Genomic DNA, 12,422 nt, shown 5'->3' with positions numbered 1-12,422 from the left:
GTGTTCCCTAGGGTGCCTCCCTTGGAGTCCCGGCCGTAGCAGACATGCAGTCAGTGCTCATGGCCTAAATGAGAGGAAGGCCAGCAGAGCCATTAAATCTGGAAAATGACAAGTGAGGGAAAGGAATTTTTATTTAAGGCATGTGAAAAAGAAATCTTTTTAGAAAAGTTGACCTGTTTCTCAACTGGAGTTGAATTTCAGCTCAGAAAAGCAGCTGTGTGCCCAGAGGGCTTTGGGATTTCAGTTTGTGACAGATGAATTGAATTTGTTGTTGTATGAATGTATTATCCTTTTGTGGTTTTATTAGGCCTTTCTCCCAAATGGAATTGATTTTTCTATAAAAGTCACACTTCCTTTTTGAGAAGTGTAACACTAATTTATGGGATGGTCTCCCAAAAGATTACCTGCCAGGAACCAAACACACTGCCTCAGACTCACAGCCCCTGGTTTCTGCCTGTGCAGCTGCAGGGCAGAGAGGCACGCTCGAGCTGAAATCAAGACGCATGTCTGCATCTTCTCTTTCTTTACTGCTGTTTCGTCTCTGAGCTGGCCTGCCTTCAACGTCTAGGAGCTTGGTGTGTGTAGACACATTACGGTATGGAGGAGGGATATGGTGTTGCAACAGCCAGGAGACTCGCTGAAGTCTCTGTTCTCTTCCTGCTCACTGCTCTGACTTTGTATAAGTCACATTTGTAGGGCTGTGCACAGTGGCTTACACCTGTAATCCCAGGACTTTGGGAGGCTGACCTGGGAGGATCTCTTGAGCCCAGAGTTTGGAACCAGTCTGGGCAACATGGTGAAAACCCATACCTAGAAAAAATAAAAATTAAAAAATTAGCCAGGTGTGGTGGCTCATGCCTGTAATCCCAGCTACTGGAGAGGCTGAGGTGCAAGAATCACTGCAGTGAACCATCATCACGCCACTGCACTCCAGCCTGGTCAGAGCAAGACCCTGTCTCAAAAAAAACAAAAACAAACAAAGAGAAACCCATTTGTAATAGTGGCAGTAGTTAACTTTTGAAAGTTTGGAGAAAAGTTCCTAAATAACCTGTGACCATGGACAACTTACTTAGCCTTTCTATGCCTCAGTTTCCTCATCTATGAAAAATGAGAGAATATGGTACTGATCTTACAGGATTTCAACGAGAACGAAACAAGATCAAACTCAGAGCCTGGCACCTCGTGAGTGCACACTCAATGTTATTATTTCAACATTTTAGAGGAAAAAGAATGCTAATGGGTCATTATGGCTAAACATAGTCTATCACTGGCGTTACTCATGGTATTGGAAGGAACTTGAATTCCATATAGATAGTGTGATGGAGAAAGTATTTTGGGCATTGGCAGTATTTATTCAAAGAACAAAGGACATGTCTGTCCCGTGTGGAGAGCCGTTTCCGCTTGTTTCTTTAAATGCTATGGGAAATGCAGTCGACCCTGTGCTCTCGGCCGGACAGCTTCACTCTCCGCGTATTGATTTGGCCAATTGTCGCTCGCTGTCATCATGGCAGCAGCAGTTGAAAGGACAGCTTGTCTTGATTTGCATTTTTGGGTGTTTGTGCTATTTATAGACAATTAAGAAAAGACATGGAAGCCTGTTTATGGCAAGCTGGCAAATTCAGCAAAACATGGAAATATCTGTTAGCACAGTTTGCACGTGTGCGGGCACAGAGCAGCCAAATGAACACACACGTTTTCCTGTATTTTAAAAACTCTCTGGAAAAAAAAAAAAAGACATTAAACCATTGCCCAGGTGGCTTATAGAGCTTTTTCCTTGAATTACGTGAGTATGGCTGTCAGACATCTGAAACTCGAAGCCAGCTTAAAACAGCACCATCATTTTGATGCTATCCGCTACCCCCCCTCTTTTTCCATTTATAAGTGACAAGGATCCAGGAAGGAAAGTATCAGCTTACAAAGGCTTTTGTTACAATTCATATTTCATGTTCTTTCTTTTGGTATCTTATTCTCTGTTTACATTTTATTTTTATTTTTACTTTTATTTATTTTTTTTTGAGACAGAGTCTTGCTCTGTCACCCAGGCTGGAGTGCAGTGGCGCCATCTCGGCTCACTCCAACCTCTGCCTCCCAGGTTGAAGTGATTCTTGTGCCTCAGCTTCCTGAGTAACTGGGATTACAGGTGTGCGCACCACGCCCAGCTAATTTTTGTGTTTTTAGTAGAGACAGGGTTTCGCCCAGCTAATTTTTGTGTTTTTAGTAGAGGCAGGGTTTCGCCGTGTTGGTCAGGCTGATCTTGAACTCCTGAACTCAGGTGATCTGCCTGCCTCAGTCTTCCAAAGAGCTGAGATTACAGGTGTGCGCCACCGCGCCCGGCCACTGTTTCCATTTTGTAACGCTAGCGTCACCCCAGTGTAGGGTGGCTAGGGGTATTCTTCTTTCCTGTTTCCTGGTGTATTTTCCTCTGCAGCATTGATCACTCTTTAACATACTTTTTGGTTGTCTGTCTCTACCTACAAAAATATATGTTCCCTGTTATATCACCAGTGCCTGGCACATAGATAGTCAGTCCATATTTGTTGGATGAATGAATGAATGAATGAATGAATGAATGAAGGGGCTGAAAGAACCTGATTCTTCTTTCTTCTGTCGCTTCACACCAAATGCTTTTGGAAAATGCTGTGTGAACAGGGATCGTAAGCAGGAGAGGTTACACACATGACTGTGGGATAGCCCATCATCCTCAGATACTTGTCTGGAAGGAGGGGGAGTACTGGAGTAGAAATGATACAAGATCACTTCTTCAGGAAATCAGCCAAGTGTCACAGCTTTTCACATAGGCGTGTGATGTTTGCATATGTGTGTATGAAGAGCTGTCGTGGCCTAGAATCATGGGCCTTTAGATCCCTTGTACTGATAGAAAAGTAAAGGCGGAGGCCCAGGAGTGCTGCAGGCCACCGAGGTAGAGTCCCTGTCTGCCCTTCTCAGTGCCCGGTCACTTCTAACTGCACTCCCCTCTTTACTGCTGAAGCCACCTTCCCTGACTCTGAATGTGTAACCACGAGGGAGAAAAGGTACTCCAGGCTCACAGTTTGTGGAGAAAAAGCCCAGCAGCTGAAAATCATGTTCACGAAGTTTGTACCTAGAAAAAGTGGCCATTTCTATCATGTCTTTAAATGTCCCTGTTTCTCATACATTTTATGAACAAGACAGTAGGAGATTCGGGAACAGCAACTTTAGAACAAGGGGGAAAAATCACACCTAGAGCATTCCAGTTTCTGTTTTCTTCTCAGTTTAGGGCTGAGGCACTTTAGCTTCCTGTCTAAGGGACCACTCAAATCTGATGAGAAGCCATTGTGGGCTGGTAATTATCCGTAATGTTAGGAAGACAGATGCAGCACCAACTCTGTTCTCTAATAGCAGGCTTATTAATTTTAAATTTGCGTGGCAGGAGAAGCAGATGGCGAGGTGGGATAAGCGTTCAGATGCTTGGTCATTGATAGCTTTTTACTTCCACGTATCACATGGGGATTTGGGACCCGGGAAGCCCGCCGAGAACTGATGATTATCTGTCCCCTAACCAGCTGGGTTCTTTTTCATCCTGAGCTCAGAAAGATTGCTCCTACTGCAGCCAGAGAAGACAGGTTGTTGACTGGTTAGAAATCATGGTAGGTTATTTTCTCCACCCGCAGTTCGCAGTTGGAAAGCAGAGCTATCAAAAAGTTGTCTTCTCTACTGTATTTCAAATGCGGGTGTTTAAAAAATTATGTAAGTAAATTAAGCATTCTTTAATGGTAGTTGTGTGTGTTCTTGATGCGAATGAAAGGTGCATTCCCTTGTAAAATCCCTGGGACTTTATAGGAGGATGTGAGCCTTAGAACAGAAGTTGGTTTTCTAGATGATCATGTAGACGTGATGCTGAACACCAGACAAAGATGTTGATTGAAGCGATTTAAAAAAATTTTGTCTGAGTTCAGATTTTACACCAATATTTAGAAAATCAGCAGAAGAACTTGGAAGAATGTTCTCAGGCATCCCGTTCAGCCCCCTGCCCACATTGTCATAAAATCTGAGTGTGCGTACAGGGAGGCGCATTCCTTTCCGTTCTCATCACAGGTCCTTCCCTGGCTCTTCACCTGCCCTCTTCCCTACCTTCCCTACCTTTTCCCTCCTGTGCGGTTCTCTCACAAAGTGAATGGCCTCAGCTACAGCTTCTCTGCAGCTGCATCAGACTGTGGCGACAGGAGTGGTGGCTGCTGCAGGGCCTGCTGTCCCCACAGAGACCAGTCTTGCCGCTGCAGCCTGGGGATCATTTTGAACCAAAAGTATGTAATTCTACAGAACGAGAGCCAACATGCTGGGGATGGGGGGTCTTTATCACGATGCTCTGCATATTTTAATCTTGGGTGGAAAGGATGGAAAAGTATGTGATACCTGTGGTTTGGTGTCAGAAGGACGTTGTGAACTTGACGTGGACTGAGGATGTTAAGGTACAACAGGCACCCCTGGCTTCATTAAATGAGACTTCCCCATCTCCCTGGCAGGCACACACAGGCATATGGCCACATCTTATGTGTTATCCTTACCTAGAGTGCGCCTTGGCGTCGTGCTTAAAGCTACATGATGATATTCTTCCTCATAGAGTAGGTCCCAAACCGCATTCAACACAGAAATGTACTCTTGGTATTTTACACAGAAAGTGCTTTCATATACCAGGTGGGAGAGCAGTCCTAAAATCTGGGCTGGAATCGCAGAAGGAAGGCATTGGAAAGCAACAGATTCCCTAATCCAAAGCTGGTTTTTGATGAACCTAGAAACAGGACCAAGAGAAGTGAATTTGCCTAAGGCCCTGACAGTGTCTCAAGGTAGTATTTGAACCTAGCAGTTTCTTGACCTATTTCTTTAAATGATTAGTCATGCTTCCTCTGATTCCTATATAAACGTATTCCTCATGCATTCTTTTGTTTCAGTGAATTATTGCGGTGCTACCACGTAACAGTATTTGAGTCAAAATGTGGCAGTGTTTATCCCTTGCCAGGGTTTTTAGTTGCACAGTTTTTCAAAGTTGTGCTTACAGTTTCTCGTTGGTTGCAAGGTGTCCTTTCAGAAGCCAATTGTGTGGTGTATTTATGTTGATTGTTGGAGGTAGTTTGGTTAGAACCTACTTCGAGTGGCTGGTGTGGGCCTGGGGGACAGTGACAGCTGCCTGCTTCATGGGCAGAGATGAAGTAATTGCTTCCTGGGAAGTACCATCCTCCTGGCCACACTCTCCAGCCCATTTCGTTTGTGTTGGTTTCCTCGCATCTGCATGTTTCTGGCTTCATGTGAGTCTCGTTTATTTGAGCATCTGACTTCAGGCTGTGGGGAAGAATGGCCATTTTAGCACAGAGATGCACACAAAGGAACAACTGGCTAAATGTGAGCGAAGACATTCTTAGGGGGGTTTCATTTCTTTGATTCTGTAACAGGCAGTCTGGGAAGCATTATGGACATGTGGCCTGTGCTGTCACAGTACCTCCTTGCAGGATCGCAGATGTTAGGAGATTGTAGTGATAACCGTTATCATTGAGAATGTCATTCTCGCAGGCTCTAATAAGTCAGGATTTATTCAGTGTTAATTTGTTAAAGACAATTGTATTTCTAGCCAAATCCACGTGAGACGTTTCTCCTGGCAGAGTTGCTAGGGCTATTCCCGTGGCTTAGTCTTAGGGAAGCACACGCCTTTGAATACTGCTGAAGCTGTGAGTACCCAAAGCGCACCGGAGTACTTTTGCCATATAGGGTGTTAGTCACTGACACACGTCTCAGTCAAACCTGTTGGATCCTTGACCCCTTCCTTTTTTACTTTTTTAATTTTAATTTTTAATTTTTGTTTTTTAAGAGCACAACCCCTCAGGTGGCCACCGTGAATCTCTGGTGTCTTCAGTTGGTTCAAGCCTATTTGCTGTCTCTGGTTCAAACATATTCGAAGCCTGATGATGCTTCCCTCGGTTGTTCTTGTGCTGTGTGACCTCCGCGCCCGCAGGGTGCAAGACTGTCAGAGCTGGGAGCCCCCTTCACAACTACCAGGGTTTCTGGAACCTCCTTTATCTAGCCCTGGGGATGGAAGAGATGTCATCAGAGGTGAAGGCTTATTAGGTTTACATGCCACTGATAATGAATGTGGTTTTCTTTCTTTTTTTTTTTTTTTTTAAAAGGTACTCAAATGTCAACTTTATTGTTTCTATATAAACACCTTTTTGTACTGAAAACTGTAAAAATAATGTTTGCTGTGATTGCAATCCAAATTTTTGAAAGCCAGAAAATCTAGTTATTATGCTATAGCCAAACTACCTAATGCTTTCTTTATCCACAAGTAACTTTGCTTCAATTTCTTGATGTTGGGTGTCATCTCACTGACTTTGGGCTTCTCAGACACATGGGAATACTTATGTCTTTGGGTCAAATCAAACAGTAAAGCTAAAGTTATTCAAATACATTCAAATGACACAGATCCCTTACAAATGACTAGTATCATAGTAGGAAGAAAAAGATACAAGAAGAAAAATATATCCTAGAACTTGTTAATATTATTGGTGTATAGTCTATACTAGCATAGAATAGCTTTCACAACCTGCTATATAGGATTACCAGCAAGAAGAAAAAGGTGCAACAACAAGATTTATGGCTGAAGTGGCTTGGTGTCCTAATTCCCTATTCTAGCATTCTCAGAAGGATCCCATCCATTAGACACGCGGAAACTGCAGGGACATTTGAATAGTCTTGATTCCTTCCTAACTCCCTTAAGCCCAGTGTTTGTTAGTATTCTTTCATGCGTACGAACTCTGCCGAGTAACATGTATCTGAATCTTGCCATCCTTTCTCTCTGCACAGACAGCAATGTTCTTACTCCTCTCCTCCTGTAAATCAAGTCATCTCTGATTTCCCTGAGGACTGGTGCTCTTGCAGCAATTCCATCTATCACTCGATGGAGTGACTCTTCTGGTAGAGGGGAAGGGGATTCATTAGTGGTGTTGATAGTCAAGTTACTAAGGTTCTTTATCAACATCTCGGAACAGATTTCAGAGGCCCCTGAATCGTCCCGAGAATTTTCTTGGGTCAGCATTTGTGAAGACTCTGGGATGGAGGTTGGATTAAACTGCTGTGATGGCTCCATCTGCGTCTTGAACAACACTAAGCTTCTCCTGGATCTCTGAAACCAAGCAGAAACTGATGACTGACCTTCAAATTCGGTTTTCTTTTATATAAGGGGAGCTTCTTATAATGCGCTTTAGTAGGGTAAAGAAGCTTTTGAGGTTTGCTTTCTCTGGAAAGACAATTTGTGATCCTGCCCTTGCTTTCAACAAAAATATAATTTGCATACCAGTGCATGTTGTATTACTGAGCACTGGCTGACAAACGGTTCTTAACTCGTCATTCACTCAGCCACTGTTTCTTGAATGGCATGTGTGCCAGGTATAGTAGGAACTTGCTAGGTTCTAGGACTAACCCTTATGAAACAAGGGTCCTGGGGGAAGCAAATGCATATAACTATAAAAGTTCGTGAGGATATCAGTGGGGGTGCCTATAGGTGCAAAACTTAGTTCATTCATTGTCCCATCTAGGAGGTTTTGTGTCTTAGCAGCATGTTCCATAGCAACACATCCCTCTATCAAAATGTTCATCATATTATTTTGAAATTCTCTGCTTAGGTGTGTATTTTTCCCACTAAGTTTAGAACTGGTTAAGGACAGGCTATGGAGTATGTATTACATATATACACACACACATGTATTATATATATACTTTTGTATATGTACAATACCATTGTACATATACAATATATATTTATATATACACACACATATATATTTCTCCCTCTCTATACACACACCACACACATATATACACACACACATATATATGAAATACACACACACACACTCTCTTCTACTGCCAAGCACAGAAAGTCAAAACTAGGCGAGGGTTCTTTTAGTGTTCGTGAAAAAATAGATGTGCTTAGTTGAGAGCGTCCTTAAGTTGCCAGGGGAAAGACAGGATGGATTCACAAAGGGAGATAGTGTTTTTTGTTTTTTCTTTTTCTTTGTGTAACTCTTGAATTCCAAATAATCCAGACTTATGGAAAAGTTGCAAAAATAGTACAGAGAATTCCCGTATGCTCTTCCCTCAGATTCCCCAAACATTTCACCCCATTTGTACTTTCTCTTTCTCTCTCTCTCTCTCTCTGTGGATATAATTTTTTTTTTTTTCCTGAAATGTTTCAGAGTGGAAGGTAGAATGTAGGGCAGGGTGAAAGGTAGAAGGAGAGAGGTGGGTTGGGAGGCCTTTTTTTTTTTCCCTTCTGAGATGGAGTTTCACTCTTGTCACCCAGGCTGGAGTGCAATGGCATGATCTCGGCTCACTGCAACCTCTGCCTTCTTTTTTTTTTTTTGAGACGGAATCTTGCTCTGTCGCCCGAGCTAGAGTGGCCAGATCTCAGCTCACTGCAAGCTCCGCCTCCCGGGTTTACGCCATTCTCCTGCCTCAGCCTCCCGAGTAGCTGGGACTACAGGCGCCTGCCACCTCGCCCGGCTAGTTTTTTGTATTTTTAGTAGAGACGGGGTTTCACCATGTTAGCCAGGATGGTCTCGATCTCCTGACCTCGTGATCCGCCCATCTCGGCCTCCCAAAGTGCTGGGATTACAGGCTTGAGCCACCGCGCCCGGCCTACAATCTCTGCCTTCTAAGTTCAAGTGATTCTCCTGCTCCAGTCTCCCAAATAGCTGGGATTACAGGTGCCCACCACGATGCTTAGCTAATTTTTTGTATTTTTAATAGAGGGGTTTCACCATGTTGGCCAGGCTGGTCTTGAACTCCTGACCTCTGATGATCCACCCACCTTGGCCTACCAAAGTGCTGGGATTACAGACATGAGCCACTGTGTCTGGCTATTGGGACACTTTTGCAGTAACCCAGAGTGCTATGATGAGGGCTGGACCTGGTTGGAAATGATGAGGAAGGTGAGAAGTGGTTAGGTCTGGCATGTGTTTTGAAAGGAGAGTTTAAATGGGTTGGATGACAAGAGAGAGAAAAGAAGTTTTAAGGATAATGTGAAGGATTTTGGCCTGAGTAACTGGAAGACTAGAGATGCTGTTATTGGGATGGGGAAGATTATGGGAAGAGTAGGTTATAGTAGGGGGAATCCAAAGTGCGTTTTGGGCATGCTAGATTTGAGGTCCAAAAAGAGATGTCAAGAAGTGTTGGCCGGGTGCGGTGGCTCATGCCTGTAATTCCAGCACTTTGGGAGGCCAAGGCGGGCAGATCACCTGAGGTCAAGAGTTTGAGACCAGCTTGGCCAACATGGTGAAACCCCATCTATTAAAAATACAGAAATACAAAAATTAGACGTGGCAGCACATGCCTGTGGTCCCAGCTACTCTGGAGGGTGAGATAGGAGAATTGCTTGAACCTGGGAGGCTGAGGTGCGGTGAGCTGAGATCACGCCACTGCACTCCAGCCTGGGTGACAGAGTGAGACTCCATCTCAAAAAAATACCACAAAAACAAACAAACAAAAAACAAGTGTTGGGGAGAAAAAGCAGAATGCAAGAGACTCCAAAGATGAGCGGTTCCCAAGATAGGACTCCAGATTCTATCATCAAGGAGAAGCAGCATCTGAATGCACGCAGGGCTAGCAAGAGGCTGTAGCTGTAGTTGTGTGTTCAGCTCCATTTATGTGGAATTGAGCCTGCAGTTCTTACATGTTTTCCTACCGTTTGTTGGTAAACAGCAGATCCTCAGTTTGCATAACTGAATTTACTCTGGTATCCTGTTTTTCAAAATTCATCATCAACAGCTTCCTTGGAGGTATGTTTTCATTATTTTTCGTGACCTCTTTGACCCTCTATAAGATGAGATTGAGCTTAGCCTCCCCAAAGAAGGCAGTTGGAAATGGTTTAGAGTTGAGGGTAGAGGACCGAACTGAAGATAAACATCATGGGATTAGAGGAAATCACCTTGGGAGTGGATAGAATTAGGAGAGGAAAAGAGTCTCTAGACCAGATTCCTTCAGAGGTTGGGAAGAGAAGGGGAGCCAGCAGAGACCAGCGGCACAGGTGACAAAACCACAGTAACTGTTTCCAGAAGAATGGGCAGTAGATAAACCGTGTCACACCGTGTCACATGCTGCAAGGCGTCATGTGCTGCCGGGCGGCTGGGGGCCTGGGCGGGGAATGAGGACTGAGCCTTGGGTGTGGGGGGAGTGAGGACTGACCCTTGGGTATGGGGGGAGTGAGGACTGAGCCTTGGGTGTGGGGGGAGTGAGGACTGAGCCTTGGGTATGGGGGGAGTGAGGACTGACCCTTGGGTGTGGGGGGAGTGAGGACTGAGCCCTGGGTGTTGGGGGGAGTGAGGACTGAGCCCTGGGTGTTAGGGGGAGTGAGGACTGAGCCTTGGGTGTGGGGGGAGTGAGGACTGACCCTTGGGTGTGGGGGGAGTGAGGACTGAGCCTTGGGTGGGGGGGGAGTGAGGACTGAACCTTGGGTGTTGGGGGGAGTGAGGACTGAGCCCTGGGTGTTAGGGGGAGTGAGGACTGAGCCTTGGGTGTGGGGGGAGTGAGGACTGAGCCCTGGGTGTTAGGGGGAGTGAGGACTGAGCCTTGGGTGTTGGGGGGAGTGAGGACTGAGCCCTGGGTGTTAGGGGGAGTGAGGACTGAGCCTTGGGTGTGGGGGGAGTGAGGACTGAACCTTGGGTGTTGGGGGGAGTGAGGACTGAGCCCTGGGTGTTAGGGGGAGTGAGGACTGAGCCTTGGGTGTGGGGGGAGTGAGGACTGACCCTTGGGTGTGGGGGGAGTGAGGACTGAGCCTTGGGTGTGGGGGGAGTGAGGACTGAACCTTGGGTGTTGGGGGGAGTGAGGACTGAGCCCTGGGTGTGGGGGGAGTGAGGACTGAGCCTTGGGTGTGGGGGGAGTGAGGACTGAGCCCTGGGTGTTAGGGGGAGTGAGGACTGAACCTTGGGTGTTGGGGGGAGTGAGGACTGAGCCCTGGGTGTTAGGGGGAGTGAGGACTGAGCCTTGGGTGTTGGGGGGAGTGAGGACTGAGCCCTGGGTGTTAGGGGGAGTGAGGACTGAGCCTTGGGTGTGGGGGGAGTGAGGACTGAACCTTGGGTGTTGGGTGGAGTGAGGACTGAGCCCTGGGTGTTAGGGGGAGTGAGGACTGACCCTTGGGTGTGGGGGGAGTGAGGACTGAGCCTTGGGTGTGGGGGGAGTGAGGACTGAACCTTGGGTGTTGGGGGGAGTGAGGACTGAGCCCTGGGTGTGGGGGGAGTGAGGACTGAGCCCTGGGTGTGGGGAGACTGAGGACTGAGCCCTGGTTGTGGGGGGAGTGAGGACTGAGCCTTGGGTGTGTGGGTAGTGAGGACTGAGTCCTGGGTGTGGGAGGAGTGAGGACTGAGCCCTGGGTGTGGACGGAATGAGAACTGAGCCTTGATAGCTGGACTTGGCAACAGGGATGTCATCAAGTGACTTGAGAAGAGCTGTTTTACAGACCATGGGGAGGGGGAGGGAGTGGGCAGAGGTGGGAGGAAGGAAGTCCAGAGTGATCAGACCCCTCGTTGGAGGTGCTTGCTTTATTTTAGGAGGTTCGTCGTGGTGGCGTTCAGTATTATTTAGTTTATCTTGTAACTTCTAAGTCCTCATTCTGGGGAGCACATTGACATTCCTTAGCTGGGCCAAAGGCGTATGTAAAAAGCCTCTTTTAATGGTGGGTTACACTGTGTTTTAGGCATGACAAAGAAAATTTTCTCCATAGAAATTGGACCCTTTGGATTAGTTCTATGAAAAGTACTCCCTGGGCCAGGCATGGTGGCTCACGCCTGTAATCCCAGCAATTTGGGAGGCTGAGGCGGGCAGATCACCTGAAGTCGGGAGTTTGAGACCAGCCTGACCAATGTGGAGAAACCCTGTCTCTACTAAAAATACAAAAATTAGCTGGGTGTGGTGGCGCACGCCTGTAATACTCGGGAGGCTGAGGCAGGAGAATCACTTGAACCTGGGAGGCGCAGAGGTTGCGGTGAGCCAAGATAGCGCCCGTGCACTCCAGCCTGGGCAACAAGAGTGAAACTCCCATCTTAAAAACAAAAAACAAAAAACTTTCTGGAGAACACACGCTTTCATGTAGAAGTGGTAAAGTGAGCATGTGGTGTTTTTGCTTTTTTGAAGCAAAGATCATTGAGCTACTAATTCCTAAAATTGCTGATATTTTTGGGTGGCAGCTGTCGTTCACTGAGAAGACCTCGGTCTGTCATTCATTAGGTTTGTGTCCTTGAGTCCTGAGAGTTAGTTTTCTCACCTGTAAAATGATAGTATCTACTCTGGGGACATTATTATTTTAAAAAACTCGGGTGACTTGTTTGGAAAGTTGATTGTCATTGCATGGAACAGGTAAGGGAGACTAGATTCGGTTTCTTTGGGGTGGGGAATAGCTGCAG

The 12,422-nt window shown here is 46.2% G+C and overlaps 1 protein-coding gene and 1 pseudogene across 2 annotated transcripts in view; one reads left to right on the top strand and one right to left on the bottom strand.

Moving 5' to 3' along the window:
- The window catches only part of AFAP1 (actin filament associated protein 1), a 192,588-nt gene that overhangs the window by 36,807 nt on the left and 143,359 nt on the right, over nucleotides 1-12,422 (top strand). The gene's annotated exons all lie outside the window — the stretch shown is intronic.
- LOC115895201 lies at nucleotides 6,644-7,114 on the bottom strand (annotated as a pseudogene).

Source organism: Rhinopithecus roxellana, chromosome 2, assembly GCF_007565055.1.
Source record: "Rhinopithecus roxellana isolate Shanxi Qingling chromosome 2, ASM756505v1, whole genome shotgun sequence".
Taxonomy (NCBI): domain Eukaryota; kingdom Metazoa; phylum Chordata; class Mammalia; order Primates; family Cercopithecidae; genus Rhinopithecus; species Rhinopithecus roxellana.
The sequence above is the reverse complement of the archived record's forward strand: the minus strand, read 5'-3'. Positions and strand labels throughout refer to the sequence as shown.